Source organism: Acomys minous, assembly GCF_964271855.1.
Source record: "Acomys minous genome assembly, chromosome: 13".
In the NCBI taxonomy this organism is placed as follows: domain Eukaryota; kingdom Metazoa; phylum Chordata; class Mammalia; order Rodentia; family Muridae; genus Acomys; species Acomys minous.
Genome location: NC_140495.1, coordinates 99,657,129 through 99,676,518, shown reverse-complemented (window position 1 = coordinate 99,676,518; position 19,390 = coordinate 99,657,129). Strand labels below are relative to the sequence as shown.

General features: G+C 39.6%; 1 pseudogene across 1 annotated transcript; it reads right to left on the bottom strand.

The window, feature by feature from the left end:
- Nucleotides 1-14,917: 14,917 nt before the first annotated feature.
- LOC311581823 (zinc finger and BTB domain-containing protein 6-like) lies at nucleotides 14,918-18,719 on the bottom strand (annotated as a pseudogene). The gene is made up of 3 exons: nucleotides 18,602-18,719; nucleotides 15,300-16,213; nucleotides 14,918-15,247 (listed from the first exon to the last, which is right to left on the bottom strand). The product of its transcript is annotated as a zinc finger and BTB domain-containing protein 6-like (transcript).
- Nucleotides 18,720-19,390: the final 671 nt, after the last annotated feature.

The window sequence follows — 19,390 nt, the reverse complement described above, 5'->3', positions numbered from 1 at the left end:
AATTAATTCATCTTTATCTATCTAGGGCAACCCAGTAGATAACCCAGGAAAGTTCTTAGGATGTCATTGTAAGATAATTGAAGAAGACCATCAGAGCCAACAAATCTGGGCCCAGGAGCACTGGAGGAAACTGACACATGGAAAGGACCTTGGCTTCACTGAGTCCAAAGGCTCATATAAGTCTCCATAGGGGTCACCTAGTTAGGGAAGCAGGGGCTGTCCCTCCATTGACTCTATTGCCTGCTCCTTTGATCACTCCCACCCCAATCCCCCTCCAGGTGGGGAGCCAAGAGGATGCTGGCCATCCTGATGAGGCTTGGTAGGCTGGGGTCAGTTGATAGGGAAGGGTCTCCCTGCTCTGAGGATTAGGGGAGGGGCATGGGGGGAAGAAGGAGAGAGGGTGGGAGCGAGAGGAAATAAGAGAGAGAGGGCTATGATTGGGATGTAAAGTGAATAAATTTTTAAAAATAAATTTAAATTTAAAAACAAAAATCAAAAAAGATAGTTGATACAACAGACTAAAGTTCTCAAAATGGAAATAAGAAAGCTTAGCTTCACCTTACATAAACACAGAAATAAGTGACAATTAAGGCAGGGAAACTATACAAGGAATTAAATAAAATGTGTGGGCTAGAGAAATGGCTAGTGGATAAAGGTGCTTGCTACCTAAGCCGGGCCCTCCTGAGTTTGACTCATGAGACCCAGTTAGAGGGGTAGGAAGAGATTGATACGTCTAAAAGCTGTCCTCAATTATCTACATATATACTGTGGCATGTGCATACACTTCAATAAATATAAATGATAATTAAAATATATAAAGGCAGTAAGTAAATAAAATATAAGGAGGCATTATGATCAAACACAAGTGATTTATGAAATAATATAACAATGGGTAAATTAAAGAAGGATGTAACAGAAATATTTCAATCTCCTAACTGCTGAGAGGCCTGTGAACAGCCATTCATCATAAACACTGAAACGATGGCGCCTCCTTCTCATTGGAATCTAGACCTGACACAGGAGTGGTTATGCTCAACATTTCATCATAAACACAAGATTAATAAACACATATGATTAATTAATCATAAACAAAAGAAAACAGGTTTTGAGAGACATAGCACTTTGCTTCTGTCATGATGAAGGAGAGAACCCAGGCCATGATTACACGCCTGTCAAGTCTCAAGCTGAACCACACAGCAGATAGGTCTCAGGACAAAAACCAACAACAAAAAACCCCTCACAATGCAAATCATTTGTGAAGATGTCTTTAAGTTAATGAGGCAAAGGTACAGAATTTCACTAGAGACTAAATGTGCTGTAAGGAGAAAAACTCAAGAAAATGTTAAAGAATTATTTTATTATAGAGTTGGCCTAGAGTAAAACACTACACAAGTGTGCAGCACAAATACCTGGTAAATTATGAGAATTATGGTGAGAAAAAGTGACTCGTGGATTTAATATACACATTTTATCTATACAAAATAAATTGTGTGACCTATATACAATTGCTTTTTGAAAAGAAATTGATTTTTAAAATTAAAAATATCTGAATAGAAGAAATATGAGGCATGGCAGAGACTTTAGCTTGCATATTTTAAGACTGGGTTTTCTATCTATCTATCTATCTATCTATCTATCTATCTATCATTTATCTCTATAGATTATATTATCTATATATAAAGATAGATAGATATAGATATGTACATATTTAAATATAATACCTCTAATGATTCACATCATAAGCATTGTGCTATAATTGTTAGACAGTGCACCATTACTACAATGGGCTTAATTATATTCCACTTCAATTCATATGCTATTTGTTTATGCTTAAATGTTTCTGTATTTGGAGATAGAGCCTTTCAGAAGGTAAGAATAAAACATGACACAATACCAAGACACTAATCCGATAGGAACAGTGTCTATACAAGAGGAAAAGTCACTCATAATCTCTTCTGCACCCAGTTTGCCTTGAAGACACAGCCAGAGGTCACCTTCTTTAAGCCAAGCTATATTTCCTAGGAAAGGGATGTTGATCTTAATCTTCCAGCATATAGAAACTAAATTCTTATCTGACAACCTATTGTTTCTGGGAGAAGCATTGTCCCCTGTATAAGGTAAGTCCAAATAAAACCTTCTCCAACTAAAACCTCTCTCTCTCTCTCTCTCTCTCTCTCTCTCTCTCTCTCTCTCTCTCTCTCTCTCTCATGTATGTACGTATGTGTATATGATCTATATGTATCCATATGGTTTTCCAAAAGTCCTTACTGCTAATTATCTCCTCCAACCCTTTCTTCTGCCCTACCCCACTCTTCTCACTTAACTCCCCTCCCCATTACAGAGATGAAGGCTTCTGGGAGAGCTGAAGTAGACATTTTTAAAGGGTATGGTCCCTGGTAGGTTTACCATGCTCCAGTGGTTAGTGCCAATAGGTTATTAATTAAAATAGTAAAAAGAGCACTAGAGATGGGGAAGCAGGAAGATGGGATGAAGAGGATCAAAACTCATGTGAAATTATCAGAATTAACCCAATATTTCTTATAAAGGGAATAGAAAGGAATTAAAAAATAACTTTAATTAAACTTGGCATGGGGTAAAACAGATTAATTTACCAAAGAAAATTATCAATGTCCTGATAAATATAATATTAAGCACAGCAGGCTAAACAGATTTATAATGCTTTTCAAAGATATTGCAAGCCAACAATTCATATTGAACGACACTCATTTAGGAAAAAGTCAACTTCTCAATAGAAACCATTATCAGAAGACTCAAGAAACAGAACTACAGATTTATAACACACACACACAAAAAATCTCAAAAGTCAAATTAGCTTTGTGGAATGTTGTTAAGAAGACAGGGATGTATTTGAGTTGAGTCAAATGACAAAATTTACTTTAAAAAGGAAAGAATGCACTCAAGGGATGTATCATGCAGAAAGCTGACAACTATGTCCCATGACAACGCATGACACCCTTGTCAAACGCTGACAGTGAGCTTATGTGTGCTAATTATCTGCAGTTCTATAATGTATGTGATCATATTCCATAAGTTTATGTTGAACATAGTATATACATGCAATTTTGCCTACTGCTGTGGGATAATTTAAAAGACCAAAGTCACACTACAACTTTGATTAATTTATTATTTGATGTGTTTCTCGAGCATCTTTTTTTAAAAATAAACTCACAGTTCTATGTATCTTTAACCTGTTTGTCAATTATTTTTGAAGCCTTAATCAGGTATGAAATAAAAAAGTAACAGGATTTTAAATATTTTCTTCTTGAACATGACCCAAATCTATGAAAATATCTATTAATTCATTCATTACTAGAAATAATTCGTGTACCAGGAATTATTAAAAATCAAGTGGATGAATAGTCTTTGTAAGCTTTTTTAAAAATATTATCTAGTTTATTTTGGGACCTATACATTGCTGATCAACTACAAAATAAGGGCCTGAGCTACCATTTATTGGATAGTCACTTGGAGCTTAGTGTAATGCTGGACTTGGATTTTACTCATAACTTGAAGAGATCAATAGCCGGAGAATAAATTTGGAGCCAAGAATATCTACATGAGAAGCCAGATTTAAAACATAACATGTAATGATACAAATGGCCCTATACTTTAATAATATTTTAAATGTAGGCTTCTCTTAATATTCCATATAGTTCTAATGATGTGCCAATGGCTGATAACACCTTAGTTTCTGTGTGAAAAAAAAAACAGTTATAAAGGGGCATGCATAGCATTTATTTTCTTTAAGATATAGCTCTTATTCAAAGACTCAAAACTAACCTTGTGTTTTTAACTTAGAGAAAAGTTGGAACACAACAGCATGGCTATGTTGGCATCCATCTGTCGTTTGCAGTCAGCTAATACCATTTGTTCTTGGCTTGTCTAGAGCAGCCATAAGCTCAGACATTCACAGCCTGTTTACTCTGGATCCACAAGACAGTGTTTAATTCTCATCTTATTTTCAGGAACATGTTTATACTCTACCAGTAACATTAGTTTTCAGATTACAAAAATGAAATTTAGAAGGTGTGAGGGAAAAAAGCATTTTGAAATTTAAAAAGTGATCCAAGCAAAACATGCAATTAAATAATAAGATGGATTGTACTCACATATGCCAAGTACTGAGTGACATGTTTCAATAAATACTGTCACTGTTATTTTTAGATGTCAGCTTGACACAGCTGTGACGAAGGAGCCTCAATTGAGGAACTGCCAATACTGGCTTTTGTGGTCATGTCTTTGAGGCACTTGCTTGACTGCTTATTAATGTAAGAGTTCCACCCCTAGGCAGGTAGACCAGGCTATATAAGAAAACAGGCTGAATAAGAGAGAGGAAGCAAACCAAGTAAGCAGCATTCTTCCACAGTCTGGCCTTCAAATCCCGACTCTAGGTTTTCACCTTTGAGTCCCTGCCTCACCGTCTCCCAGTGAGAGACTGTAACTTGTAAGGCAAAGAAACCTGGCCCTCCTCAAATTAATTTTGGGTGTGGACATTTATCACAGCAACAAAAACCCAAGCCAATGGAAATACTAAGTTAAACATGAAATGCAGACAATTGTGTGCATTGCTGTTGTGGTTCAAATGTGTCTTCAACTGTGTGGCCTACTGTATAAATGTCATTTTCTACCACATCTGTGTACATAACAGTTTTGTTCAGAGACATTCAGTAATGGTCTGTGATGTGGAGGTATGCCCAGGATGAAGGAAGTAATTAAGTATATACAGTGGTTTGCTGATATTTTTTTACCCAGTGAATTTGAGAGTTCTTCATAACATTCAGGCCCTTTGAAAGTTTGGTCTAGAATCCATTTTCTCCTTTTGCACTTTAAGGGGGTGGGGAAGGGAAAAAAGAAGCTATGGTCCTTGGGAATTTTGTATAGCTCTTTCCCTCCCCTCCCTCCCCCAGAAATAAAACATGAATGATAGAAATAGCACACACCACTCCTGCTTCTCCTAATGCTATTGTCCTTCAACCTGGCCATTTGCATTTAAGGCCATCAGCTTTTCTTATCTCTGGACTTTACTAACCTTGTTTATGTAAGGGAGGTCCACTGATGTCTATGGTGCTGCGACATCCTGACACTCTGACTCCAAGGACACTGTCTTCTAGCCACATCTTCTCAGTGCTGGTCCCTCTGCTCTGTGATTGCTATTTCTCCAGAATATTCGGGAATATGGAAAAAAATATTTCACAAAGTCCAAGAATGAATCAAGCGCAGCCTTTGAGATTTATTTTGTTGTATACACACAGAATATATCCTCCCGCTGTTACCTACTTTTAAACTGTTGATTTTATTAATTTATTGTGTTATTATCATCGTTTTGAGGTTGGACTTCACGTGTTCTAGGCTGGCCTCAGAATCGGTCTGTAATCACGAGCAGCTGATACCCCCCCCCCACCTCTCCCTCCTAAGTGTGAGGATGGTGGGAACGGACCACCAGGCTCAGCTGAGGCAGTGGCGAGGACTTAGTTTAGCTTTTTGCATACTACCAACTGGCTAGGTCAGGAGCTCTCTCTTTAAATGCTTCTATAACACTGTGCTTCAAGTATCACAGGTAGGCATGAAGTAGGTTTTGTAATCTTGAAATGCAAGATTGGAAATCATTAATGTCATTAATAACTGTGTGGAGACGTAGACGTTTTCCAAACTGTGTGACAAAAAAATTATCAAAGTATGGGAACGCCCTGCTTGTTCTCCCAGAACACTTTTAAAAACAGGTTCATTGGCCTCCTGTGATAATAAGCTGGGCTTGGAGTGTAAAAGCAGAACCAGTGAAGAAATTAAATTTACATAAGATAATTCATAGAGCTCGAATTGTGGAAAATAGTACCTTCTTAGATATATCTGTTTATCTATTTTATTATTTATCTATCTATCTGCTTGTTTATTTATTAATTTATTTATGGAGAGCTGCATGAGTTTATGCACATTATGTGCCCGCAGGAGCCCTCAGAGGTTAGAAGATGTTGTTGGATGCCCTGAGAGCAGAGTTACAGGCGCTTGTGACCCACCTGCTATGACTGTGAGAACTCTGGTCCTCTAACAGAGCAGGGAGCACTCTTCACCCTGGAGGCATCTCTCCAGTTCCCGGAGTGATCCTTAACACAACAGGAAACATGGGAACATCATTTGGAAAACTATGGGACATGGGAAGGCAAGCAGAGGAGTGGGGAAAACATTTCCCAGTGAGCTCTGCAGCAATTCACTCCAGGCCAGCTCTCAGAAAGGCTCATCAGAGGCGCAGGGCTTAGCAAAGCTCTTGAGTATGTGGGTGACTTTAATTTGAGTTCCATATCCTCTGGAATTAGCACAGATCCAGTTACACTAACATTAATTGTAGGACACATTTTTGTAATTTTATTTTTTTACATGTACTTTCTAAGCTGTGACTTTTTTATAAGGTACTTACAGACATTGGTAGGTTTCAGCGTCCAGTGCTTTTCTTTGATGCTCTATGATACTGCCCATTTGTTTTCTTGTTACCTCTCAATCTACTGAGATTCAGTCTCTGAAAAGCAACTTCATGGATTGGTCATTCGTGTTCACTGTTTCTGAAATGTCTTCTTTTCCAGTTACCTACCCCTTTAGGCCTTGTTGATCCCACGGGGAATTGCCAGGCACACAGCAGACAGTCCCTTTAACTTTATTTTAAGAGATTTAGGCAGTGTGTAGTTATTAAGAGGGAACATTTTCTAACCCTTATAACTAGTGTTCGCTTTGTAAATTTTATGATAATAGCACGGTGTATCTTCACAGGTAGATTATATACCATCAAGAATAAGGCCAAGGAAAGCTATGGATTTGAGGATTTAATAGCTTGTCAAGCCTCATAAGTTGTAATAAGTGCACCACTGTGGTGAGGTATTTTGGAGCCAAGTTGTATATTAATGAGGGCAATAAGAATAAAAGCAATCTCAGTGCTTGTCAGTTTTACTATGAACCAGGAGGGTTTTTAATGTGTTTTTACATACCAAGCTATATTGTAAACCCTTTTATCTTATGTAGGCTATTAGATCACCCAGCAATTCCTTATGCCATGTTTGTGACATACCTCTTTTAGTTATTGTCAGTTGTTTTAAAAATGTGATTCCTAGAATCCTCTCAGAAAGAAGATATGTCACTGTACTATCCCTTTGTATCTATAATCCAAATTCTAACCTAAAACTTTGCATGGCCCAGGGCATATTTCAGGTGATGACAAACTGAATGCTAGCTCCTCCTGTCCACAAATGTAAGCTGACGGGTTTCACAAACTGCTACCCTGAGTATTGGTTTTATATGAAGAATCAGAGTACACACAGAAATCCTTCTCTTTGAGGGAGTTTTTCTAATGAGTTGACTTTTAAAAAGCTAGAATACTAACTACACACATGCCTACATCCCAGCTCAAACAGTCTGATAAAAAAATCCTGAGTCAGAAATGGTGCCTCATGACTGGACAGTGAGCTATCAAATTCTTCTGTGCCACATTTAAAGGTAAATTACTATACTGAATTTCTTCTGTTCAATAGAGTTGGAAACTCATCAAATCAATAGTTTAGTATTTTAATTCAAAATTCCTCATTGTTCCTTGTTTTATGGATTTGAGCAAGTCACTTAATTGGCTAGTTCAAGTTTATTAGAAATGCTGCACTTCATAGTTCTGTGAGTAGAAACTTCCCCATAAGTTGGACATTTTTATCTAAGTAGTCAATGTCCTCAGATGTTTTCTCTTTAAATACATATTGCGGTAATACACATGCTACTCATTGTCAGAATAACATACATGTTACAAATGCTCATGGCACATAAACAGGACATAATCTATTAAACTATTACAAAAATATGAAAAGTTCTTGTTTCTCTCATGTTTTAGTGTGTGTATGCCAGTGGGTAGTGAATGTGTTTGTGATAAAAGTATGTGTGTGAGTGTGTGTTGTGTGTGTGTGTGTGTGTGTGTACATGGCGTGGTAGTAGTGATGGTGTGTGTGTGTGTGTGTGTGTGTGATTATAGTATGGCAGGATGTGTTGGTGTGTGTATGTGTGTGTGTGTGTGTGTGTGTGTATGGTGTAGTAGTAATGGTGTGTGTGTTTGTATAGTGTGGTGTGATGTGTTGGTGTATGGATATGTGTGTGTGCATGGTGCGGTGGTGGTGGTGGTGGTAGTGGTGTGTGTGTGTGTGTGTGTGTGTGTGTGTGTGTGTGTGTGTGTATGTACATGCACATGGGGTGGAGGGCATGTGTGGCTAAAAAGCCCTTAGGCTCTACATGTCTCCATCTCTCCAGCACTACAATTACAGATGTGCTTCACTTTGCTTTTCATGTGGATGCTCAGGATCTGAAGTCACGTCCCCAAGATCGTGCAGCCTTGCACAGCTGATGTTGTGCCATTCACATCAAGGATGTGGTGACGAATCTCAGTGGACAACACGATGGCATCTAGAACCACCTATGAGACAGCCCTCTGAGAATGTGAATGATAAACCTGATTGACGTGGGAAGACTTGCCCATTATGGGTGACACCATTCCCTAGGCTGTTACTCTAGAGAGTATAAATGGCGGTGAGCTGAGCATAAGCATCCAACTTGTGACTATAGATGTGATGTGAAAGGCTGCCTTGAGCTCCTGGTGCTGTGACTTTCCAGCATAACAGACTATAACCTGTGAACCTGTTTTCCCATAAGTTGCTTTTGTCAGGGTAGCACAACAAAGGAAAAATAAATAATACGAAGGATGAAGAACATGCTGGGTGGTTTCGTTTTAAATTTGAAAAAATCCTTCAAAAATAATTCACAGTGAAAACAAATATATGTATGTCCCTTAGAACTAGTAGATTTCTGAAACCGTAAGTTCAGTAATTAATTACCAGTATAGGGTGAATTTAATGAGGGTACAGGCAGCATCTTATATGCTGGTGTATGTGTGGATGCATACAAGCATATGTATATACACAGTTTCTTGAACATTTCCCATTTGATGGAAATTTCCATTGTGTTCTACACACTCATCATTGTAACATTGTGCTGCTGCTGCTGCTTGGTGAAACAATATGTAGAACTCCAGGAATCTATTCTGGACAAAGGTGGTGACTACTGCATTGATTTAAGCATAACTATTTTAACATGGAAGAGTTGGTTTGTTTGTCAGAAATAAAACAAACACAAAGACAAATCACAATGAAGTTCCTTCTGAGGGAAAGCATTTCCTGGACCCCTGTGGCCAGAGTTCATATAGACAGACACTGTTTGATCACTGATACACCAGAGGAATCATTTTCATCGCCAAGATGCCTGAGTAACAGCAGTCTCTGAAGTTAGTTATTCTGGAAAACCCAAAAGCACTGGTTTTTATCCGTCAGTGCTGAAACTTAGTTTATGACACCCACTATGTGCACCCATCATCAGTAGCACAGTGTGGAATTACTCAGTCTAGAGCTTATGGGGAAAATGTGACATCAAGTGTCCCAGGGAAAGGAGCCTAGTACTGGAGGTAAGGGTTGGAAAAGGACCTGGGACATGGCAAACAGATTAGAAAAGCACAAGTGATTCCCAAGATGGATGAAATGTCTTCAGTATGAAACTCTAATCTGCTGGAGACTCTGGTGTGAATGTATCATTTATACCAAATGAAAGCAAGAGGAAATTAGCAGGGGAAAATGATCCTGAAATATTCATGGCTGAATCTCTAGCTGTGCTTTATCACATACTTTGTGAGAGTTAATTTTATGGACAATGTTATTTATAAAATTACCTCATGAATAACCAGAAGCATAAAAGCATATGTATGTATGTGTATGTGTGAGTGTGTATGTGTGTATAATAATTAATGTGTTACTTCAGTGTTGTAGAAGTTATGCTTTGATCTGCTTAATTTCTTGTAGAGCATTGATGAAATAATTTATATATCTGATATCAGGGCTAATTATTGATACCTGTGATTTTTTTCCCTTAAAATACATATGCACAGATCCAAAGAGGATAAGTAACAAGAAGGATCCAAAGGAGGATGCTTAAATCTCATTCAGAAGGGTAAATACAATAGACAGAGGTAGTGGTTGAAGAGAGAAGGGAGGGAGGGAGCACAGAGAGATCTGAGGATGGGGATCAGACCTAGGGAGAGTGGGGATAGGAAGACTGAAGGCCTGTAGAAAAAAGAGAAACTATGGGTCCGGGCATCTCTGTGACAAGCTGGAAATCAAAGTCAGACTAGGCCTCTGGGAGGATATGAGGGGATGCCTAGTAGCAGAGGTTGTAGAGACAGAAGTGGACTCCCCCTATCTAGACAAGACTCCTAGCAGAGGGAGGGGAACATGAACCCACCCACAGAAACTTTCACCCAAATGCTACCTTGCCTACAAGACATGCAGGGATAAAGATAAAACAGATAGATCAGAGATTGAGGGACTGTCCAACCAATACCTGGACTTACCCAAGACATACCCCATGGGAGAGAGCCAACCCTTGACACGATTTATGATACTCTGCTATGCTTGCAGACAGGAGACTTTCAGTGTTGTCCTCTGAGAGGCTCCAGCCAGCACCACTTTAAAACAGATGCTGAGACTCACAGCCAAACCGGGAAATGCATAGGGAGTCGTGTGGAAAAGTCAGGGGAAGGAGAAAAGGATCAAGAGGAGACAGGAGCCCCACAAGAAGCCCAGCAGAGCCAACTAACCAGGGCCCAGAGGGGCCTGCAGAGTCTGAAGCACCAACCAAGGACCAGTCATGGACTTGACCTAGACTCTACACATATCTACCCAATGGGCAGCTTAGCCTCCAGAAAGGGGATGGGGGCTGTCTCTGAGAGTTACATACTTTTTTGATCACTTCACCATGGTGTGGCTGCCTTGCCAGGACACTGTGAAAGAGAAAGTACACAGTCCTGGTGAGACTCGAAGTGCTGGTGCGGGTTTTGGGGGGGTCTCCCCTTTTCTGAGGGGCAGGGGAAGGGGGAATAAGGGAAGAATAGAGAGGAGGGGCAGGGAGGTAAGGAGGGCGAGTGCTACAATTGGGATGTAAAGTGAATGACAAGTTAAAAAAAATTAAGTGAGGCAAATTCCAGGCCAGCCTGGACTACAAAAATTATGTTAAAAGTGTATCGTATCAAGTCATTAATTCTTTATATCTCTTTTTTAATTTATAGCACCTGAATTAGAACAAGTACGGTGATGAAGAATGCTTCCTAGAATTTAGAGTTAGAGGTCGGGGTCAGCAGGCAGCTCAGGGCAGCTGAACCTGTCCCAGGGCTGCAGGTGGGGCAGGGGCCTTAGAGAGGAGAGGGTCTAACCTAGGTGAAGCTGGGCTATCCAGGGGACGGCGAGACAATGGAGGTCAGGGACAGTGCATACACAGCTCAGGGCAGCCTCTCAGGGCCACAGGAAGGCAGGGTGCTTAGAAGGGGAAGGGTCTAACCTGGATGACTCTCAGTGCAGCTGACCCTGTCCCAAGGCCACCACTGGGGAATCCACCAAGCCTGATAGCCCAGCTTCATTCAGACACAGAGAACCACAGCCAAACAATAGGCCAAGTTTGCGGAGTGCCAGAGGGGTCAAGGACAACACTAGAAGACCTACAGAGTAAGCTAACCTGGTCCCATGTGCAATATAGTCATCATGTGGGTCCCCTAAAAATAGGAGTAGGGGCTGTCTCTGACTCTGTTGCCTGCCTCTAGGCCCCTTTATCCCAGCTGCCTTATCAGGCCCTAGTGAGAAGAGATGTGCTTAGTCCTCCTAGGACTTGAGGTACCAGGGTGGGTTGGTACCCATTCTCTGAGAAGGAGACTGGGGGTAGGGGGGGAATGGAAAGAGGGGCCTGTGAGGTAGAACTGGAAAGAGAGAAGGAAGGCTGCTGGGATCAGGCTGTAAAGTGATTAACTAAACAAACAAATGGGGGGAGGGAAACACAATTGGCTTGCAAGGAGTAGCAAAGTCAAGCCATCATTCTTTACAATCAAAACGATTACGTTAAAAATCTAGGAGACCCTATGGCAAACCCAATCTGACTTTCAGTGAAAGTCCTCAGAGCCAAACACTCTGTGGAGGCTAGTGAGGGTTTGTCAACACCACAGAGTCTAGAATCACCAAGGAGACAAACCTCTGAAGGGAGTTGCTAGATTGGATTGAATGGAAGTTCAAGACTCATGGCAAGTGTGAATCAGGGGCTGTGGTCCAAGACTGGAGAAAAAGAAGATAAAGGAGCTAAGTACTCATTCACCCTCACTATAGAAACAGTGTAGACAGCTTCTGCCAGCAAAAATAGACTGTAATCATAAGCTGTGACCCCAGTAAACTCTTTTTTTTCTTATAACATTGAGTATTTTGACAAAGCAATTAGAAAAGTAACTAATTTAATTATCTAAGACAAATTAAGAGAGAGGAGGGGCCTATCCTGAGAGTAAGCCTCTATACAAGGCTTTGGGATAAAGAGGACGTGATGTACCCTAAGGACTAGCCATAGACAAGAATGGCCAGATGTGCATAAGGGCTAGATTAGACTAGCCTACAAAGAGACTAGACTAAAACAGTTCTCAGGCAGCAGGAACAAAATGCATACGTTCTCTGATAGTTAATCTCTACTGTTGACATGGCAGGACTGAGATACACCTAGGATTAGTGGAGGCCCTGGGTGTGTCCATTGTGGGTTTCCAGAAAGGACTGATATGTGGGAGGGTTCCGGAGTGGAGATGCTCCCCTGGACACATGCTGTAGCATCCAGTAGGATGGATGTATGGATGAAAAGAGGAGGAAAAAAGGAAGAGGGAGCCAGCTCATAATGGGAGTTCTGTTCTTGCTGAACAGGCCCACCTATCACTGTCAAACAAGGGCATGAGACAGCAGCTTCTTCAGCCTTCCATACACAAGTGACTAAGTAACTCCCAGGGACTTTCCAGATCGGCAGCTTTGCGCGCTCGGCACACACACACACACACACACACACACACACACACAAACACACAACAACTGATGCATAAGCAGGCTCCCCAAATCACACCACACGCGGAACACCCTGATAGCTTATAGCCCTTAGCATGACTGACTGACCTAGGAAAATACCAAGGTCATGTTTATCATGCTCACAATTTCCTTCCTTTTAGCTTCAATTCCTTTCATTTTTTTTCCATCTGTTGGGCTAGAAGCAATAGCAGGAACTCAACCTAGGGCCTTGGCCATGTTAGACAAGCACTCTCTTACTGAGCTACCTGGCCCCAGCTTTGTTGCTCCGGAATCCTATACTATGGGTTATCTGTGCTAACACTCACATAGGAAAGGCTGCAGCTTTCCCAAAATAAGACAGAGACAGAAATTTAAAAAGTTGACTGCACTTGGAAGTTTTTTTCACTCCAAAAACTGACTACTGTCTCCCTTCCACAGCAAGGGAAAGTCATGGTCAGCTGCTGATTCAGGAGACAAATTTTTAAAAGCCCATTTAGGATCCAGTTTTGAAAAATAACCTTTACATCTTCTCAAAGAATATATTAATAATTAAAATTCACTGCATAGACATGCCTGAATGAAAATTCATACCAAGGATACCATCTGTGGTAGAATAAGATTTAACCCTTATTATATGTTCATCTTGTCTCAAAATTAAATATCTTACATGGAAATTGAAAAAAATCAAACAAAAGAAATGTAGAATTAGAAAGGGTGGGCTACAAAGGAGCAGCACAAGGGAATTTTGGAAGGTGATGGAACTGTACTGTGTCCCAGTTGCAAAAATTATATATGTGTTAAATTCATAGAAATGTAACTCCCTAGAGAAAGTCAATTTTAGTACATGTTAATGAAAACAAACAAAAAAGAAACTCTAAGTAAATAGGAGAATAAATGTCTTTGATAAAACTGGAATATTTAAGAGAAGTAACTTTCCAACCTATGCCAAGAAAATACTTGCATTAGCCATAGAGTTCAGAGTTCTGACCTCTATAACCCAACTATATTACTTGTAATCAGCAAAAAGGTCTAATTACATATTTTCTTAGTTATTTAAATTATATAATTATTCTGCTACTCCCATGTGATTCTGAATTGTATTCCTTTAGTTAAAGATAATAACTTTGATGTTCTAGTTACAATCCAAGAATAGTGGTTAAACATTAAAGAGAAAATTGTTAGTCCTATTTGTTTTCTAAATTAATTGTAATGGACAATGCTGCTTTCAAGTCTATGTTTTTGTTATTCTAACTTATTAGTGTTACTATATAGTTAGATTCAACATTAAATCACTTATCTAAGAACTACAAATAAGAATCTGCAATTATTGCTGAAGAGAGAACTAATATATAATGTTCTTAAATATATTTTATTAATTTATTCATATTACATCTCAATTGTTATCCCATCCCTTGTATCATCCCATTCCTCCCTCCCTCCCATTTTCCCCTTACTCCCCTCCCTATGACTGTGACAGAGGGGGACCTCCACCCCCTGTGTATGCTCATAGGGTATCAAGTCTCTTCTTGGTAGCCTGCTATCCTTCCTCTGAGTGCCACCAGGCCTCCCCATCCAGGGGACGTAGTCAAATATGGAGCACCAGAGTTTGTGTGAAAGTCAGACCACATTCTCCACTCAATTGTGTAGAATGTCCTGTCCATCGGGTAGATCTGGGTAGGGGTTCAATGTTTACTGCACGAATTGTCCTTGGCTGGTGCCATAGTTTGAGCAGGACTCCTGGGCCCAGATCCGCCCATCATAAAGTTCTTCTTGTACTAATACATAATGTTTGAGACAATGTAGAATACCATAAACTAAATCACACCACTCACAACTTTGGAACCAGTAGAAATTCAGAATGACTAACATTTAGTAAGAACAAAAATATAAGCTGAAAAGGGGTACATGCTACAAATGCTACATCTTTATAAAGAGGTGTGCCTCACAGAGTGACTATTTGCTTTGCCAGTTCATGATTTTAATTACAGTAGGTTCTGCCTTTTGAGGTCAGGCCTAGGTCGATTTTCACCAGTGTTTCTGCCATGAACAGAGATCAAGAGCTTTTTGAGAGGAGATTTTTGTTAGAAACCCATATCGTAACAATGGATTTATACGGCCGGTCCCCACTGTGTAAGTTCAAGTGGTCCTGAAATGTTCTTTTAGCAATAAAGGTCTTCAGGCACACAGCGCACTGAAAGGGCCATATAACCCTACGTCCTCGAAGTTGAGATTTTTTTCCTCTGTGTACTTGTTTTTTCTACACTGCTAGCCCAAGAACAGCCTATGTAGCTTCAGGTGGCACAGGTAGTTTTCTACACACACACACACACACACACATACACACACACACACACACACACACACACACACACACACACACACTTGAACTCCTGGGGCACTGCTACCTCCATGAGACGTTCTCACCCAATTTCTGAATCTCACTTACTGTACCACGATGTCTATCAGCATTCTCACAAAAACAACCCTTAATTTTGATGTTCGGGAACTTCTGTCACATTGCTCTCAACTACAGGATGGACCAATATTTTTGTTTCAGGAAATACATACATGCTTTGGATGAGGTACAGTGCTGTGGAAACTTCCCACTCTCAACACCATCTGTACTGATTGATTGTACACAGAGAGTACAAATGTAATTCTTCTTAAAGCTACTATCTAGCGTAGACCTCTGGTGATGTCATTCCCCTTTGCTCGATGTCAGCCTCTCTACAGCAGACATGGAAATCTAGGTACACAGGACTATGTTTTGAATTTCAATTATCTCACAGTCTTTATCAGAATCATCTTCATAGTTTTTTTAATGCCTGTATCTGAATATTGACACAAGTCAGAGTATTGGTTATTTTTCACAGAAAGATCAGTTTCCAGATATTTTGATAGAGCTTCTGTGCATTTTTCTACAATATGAACTATCTAAAGGTAACTGTCAGCAATCAAATATTTCAGAAGCTCTTTTCATTTCAGTTGCTGCAACATAGGACAGCAACAAGTTATTGCCAACTTCTGCACTCTGCAGACCTGGGATGCTGACGTGTTTTGGTTGCCTGAAGAAAAACGATCTCTCATGAAAATGGATCAAGCTGCCCAAATCACCTTGTGCCCCTGGAACTCAGAATCGTTAATATAAATTGACGTATCACAAAATAAATTCTGCTGCCTCAGCATATTAACTTTCTGAAAGACTGTCTCTTTTTACTGTTTAAACTGGAAATGTAGAACATCAGACTCAGTAGCTATGGTCACACTCACTGGCAAAACTGGATTTAAGGAAACTTGTCCAGTGTCAATCAGTTTTATTCTTTATGGAACCTGACTGGATGGCCCAGAAGGACATTCTTGGATTCTCATCTTCGTGTGTTTCTCTCAGTAGTCTCACAATTGGCACTGAAGGCCTTGCTTTGGCCTTGTCCTCAACTCCAGCACTTTTTACAAAATACCAGAGTCTGGCTTCATGGCCAGCCACCAGGCCCTAGATAGAAGGTCCTGGGAGGTGGTCCCTGGGTTTTCCCAAGATTCCTCACTGTAGAGGTTGGGGTGCAGCGTGGGCCTGTCTGGTCCAATAGCTCAAGTTCCCTGGGCCCTAGACCAGCTCTTTAGCTCCCAATCTAGGCCAAAAAATAGATGATCCAGGTTCCCACGGAGGCTCCATCTCCAGGGATCCCAATCACCAGCCCCACTCTCTGGTTGCCTTCAAACTTACAGACCCAGGGACAAGGCTGCCATTTGGATCTCATCAGTAAATTTTTTATCTTGTAAAATATTTTGTATATTTTAGTTGTATAAACACATGTTGTATGAAAACTGTTTCATTATGTTTTCAAGAACTTTAGCCAGTAGAGGCTAATATTTTCACAAATTGCTTCCGTAAACATGTTATTTTTTATTGTCTAACTTCTCAAAGAGTCTTTTGAGTAGCTGTCTGAATATAGAAAATGAGATAGGATATTAAAATTAACTTTGGAAATTTTATTGTTTACATGTATAAAAAAGAAAAAATTAAAACTAACTTGACTCTGAAAGTGTCTCAAGTAACAAATCGTTTTGTGGAATTGTACATGTTCTATGGTTTTATATTGTATGCTTTTTAACTATTTTAAACAAAGTGATTATGTTATTGCTATTATTATCTAAAATTGTTGCTGTATCACATTATGATCTAAAATTATTGCGTTATGATCTAAATAGATGATATCTCATTATGATCTAAAATTAATTAAAATTTAATATTATATAGAGGCGAGAAATAGAGTGGGATCCTTAGATGACCATGACTTCTGAAGAGCAAAATAGAGGTGAATAGCAGGATAAATGTAACTTGAATGGAAAAATCAGGGGAGCATTCCTTAATAAGGATTGGGGACATAAATGAAGACGGAGAGAGTGGGGGTAAAATAACAGAAAGGATGTCTGACAAAGCCATACAGAATCATGCTTAGATATCTACCTAAAATACCTATAATTTATATAAGTGGGTGTATACCTATACATACATAGTTTAAATGAAAGTTTCCCATCTGCTGACAACGTGTTCCCTTTAAAATTATTTACCTAAAAACATGTCAGAAAAAACAACAACAAAACTTCACATGTCATATTCTGCCTATGTCTAAGACACACTACAACACGACAGAGCCATGGCATGTTCCTGGCATAAAAATGTTAAACTTTCATTAATTTAAAAACATGAGGAATTTTTAAAATGAAAGGTTTTTTTTTCCTGTCATAACCAAAGCTAATTCACACACGTAAGTAGAGGGGTGTAGACTCGAACTCTTAACCATTGCCTCTGGTTATTATGTCCCTCGATCTCAGCAGATAAAAATCAAAGGGTGAATGCCAGGGACAGGGTTCCCACACAACCATCTTCTCAACAGTGCTGCTCATCCATGAAATCATCCCCCAAGTGGTCCTTGGTTCAGACGAGAAAATAAGACTGAGTTCCTGCAGCATCCAAGTTTTAAAATTACAACAACGCTTCCCTCAATTAAAAAAAAAAAGTTACGTGCTATATACCACATTAGTCCATGTAAAAGACCTAAATTCCTCATGGGAGGCATCCTACAATTACTCTTTTCACAGTTGATTAACTCAGGTGCAGAGAGGTGAAACGACTATTTAAAACACAGAATAAATGGGTGACTAAGTACGGAAATGGTCTCCGGCTGATATGCTAAACTAGGGAAGTTCATTTGTGTTGATGTAGCCGCTGGCCTCAGGGATGGATGTCTACCATGGGTGCGAAAAGGTACCAGTAAAATCAACCCTGCACACAGATAGAACACTTGGCAGACTTTGAGCACAGAATTCTTCCTAGATTACTAGGACACCAGAGAGAATGATTTGTTAATGTAAAAAATGCTGATGTTTCACATATTGACCATGGGAACCGTTCCACTTTTATGCCGACGTTATCAGTAAAGCAGTCACGTGGAATGATTCATCTCGGATCCAACTCTTCGTGAAAATTCACACTTCTACAGATCGTCAGTGGACACGTTTTTCATGTGGGTAAGTGCTTGGGACAGAAGCCTCTGAGCGGGAAAACGTTTGGGCAGTTTTATAAGTGACTGGCAGTGCTTTTGCGTGTGTGGCGACTACACGCAGTTTTTTAAAAATACGTTTTCTAACGTGACTGCGCCTCTAACTTCTTTCCCCGACCAGCTCAAAGCCAGAATCCTGTTGTTCTGGATTCATAACCACTGCTTGATTAGTTCCTGATTTCCAGTTTAACCTTTGTAATTCATTCACCTTAGAGAAACGCATGGGCGTTATTTTCTATTTGGGTGATGGTTGGTCTCTCCTGTTCAGAGACTTGGACAGAAAAGATAAAGAACTATGGAATACTGTTCTAAGCTTAAAATTCATTTGCTCTAATCTTGGTCCAATTTTAGTCAGGTGAGATACCACCTTGTTTATTCAACACTAAGCCTTACATCTCAGTATTTACATTGTTTTGGCATCCATGGACTTGGCAGTCCCGATATATATACTAAACAATTTCTGTGAAACACCTGCTACATTTTAACTAGAATTGTATTGAATCCGTAAATTGTTTTGGGTTGAGTTAATATCTAAATAATATTAGATATAAATACAGCATAAGCAAGTCAGACCTTAATATGATTTAAAAGAAGAAAGCGAAAGGAATTTGATTCTAGCAATCAAAGATGATTGCTGGAATATTTCAGTTTTAGAAAGGTGGTTAAATAATAGCTAAAATAAACTCAATTAGGTATTTGCTTTGCAAGTTAGATTGTGCATTTTTTAAAATCAATGATGGTAGCAAATTTTCAAATGAGTTTTTGTTTTGTTTTGTCTGTTGGTTGGCCATGGCTGTTTAATGGCTAAGGAGGCTTGCTGCCACTCTCAACACCTGTGAAAGTTAACTATATAATCACCACTTTTCCTTTTTTGGGTTTTCTGTATATGAGCGT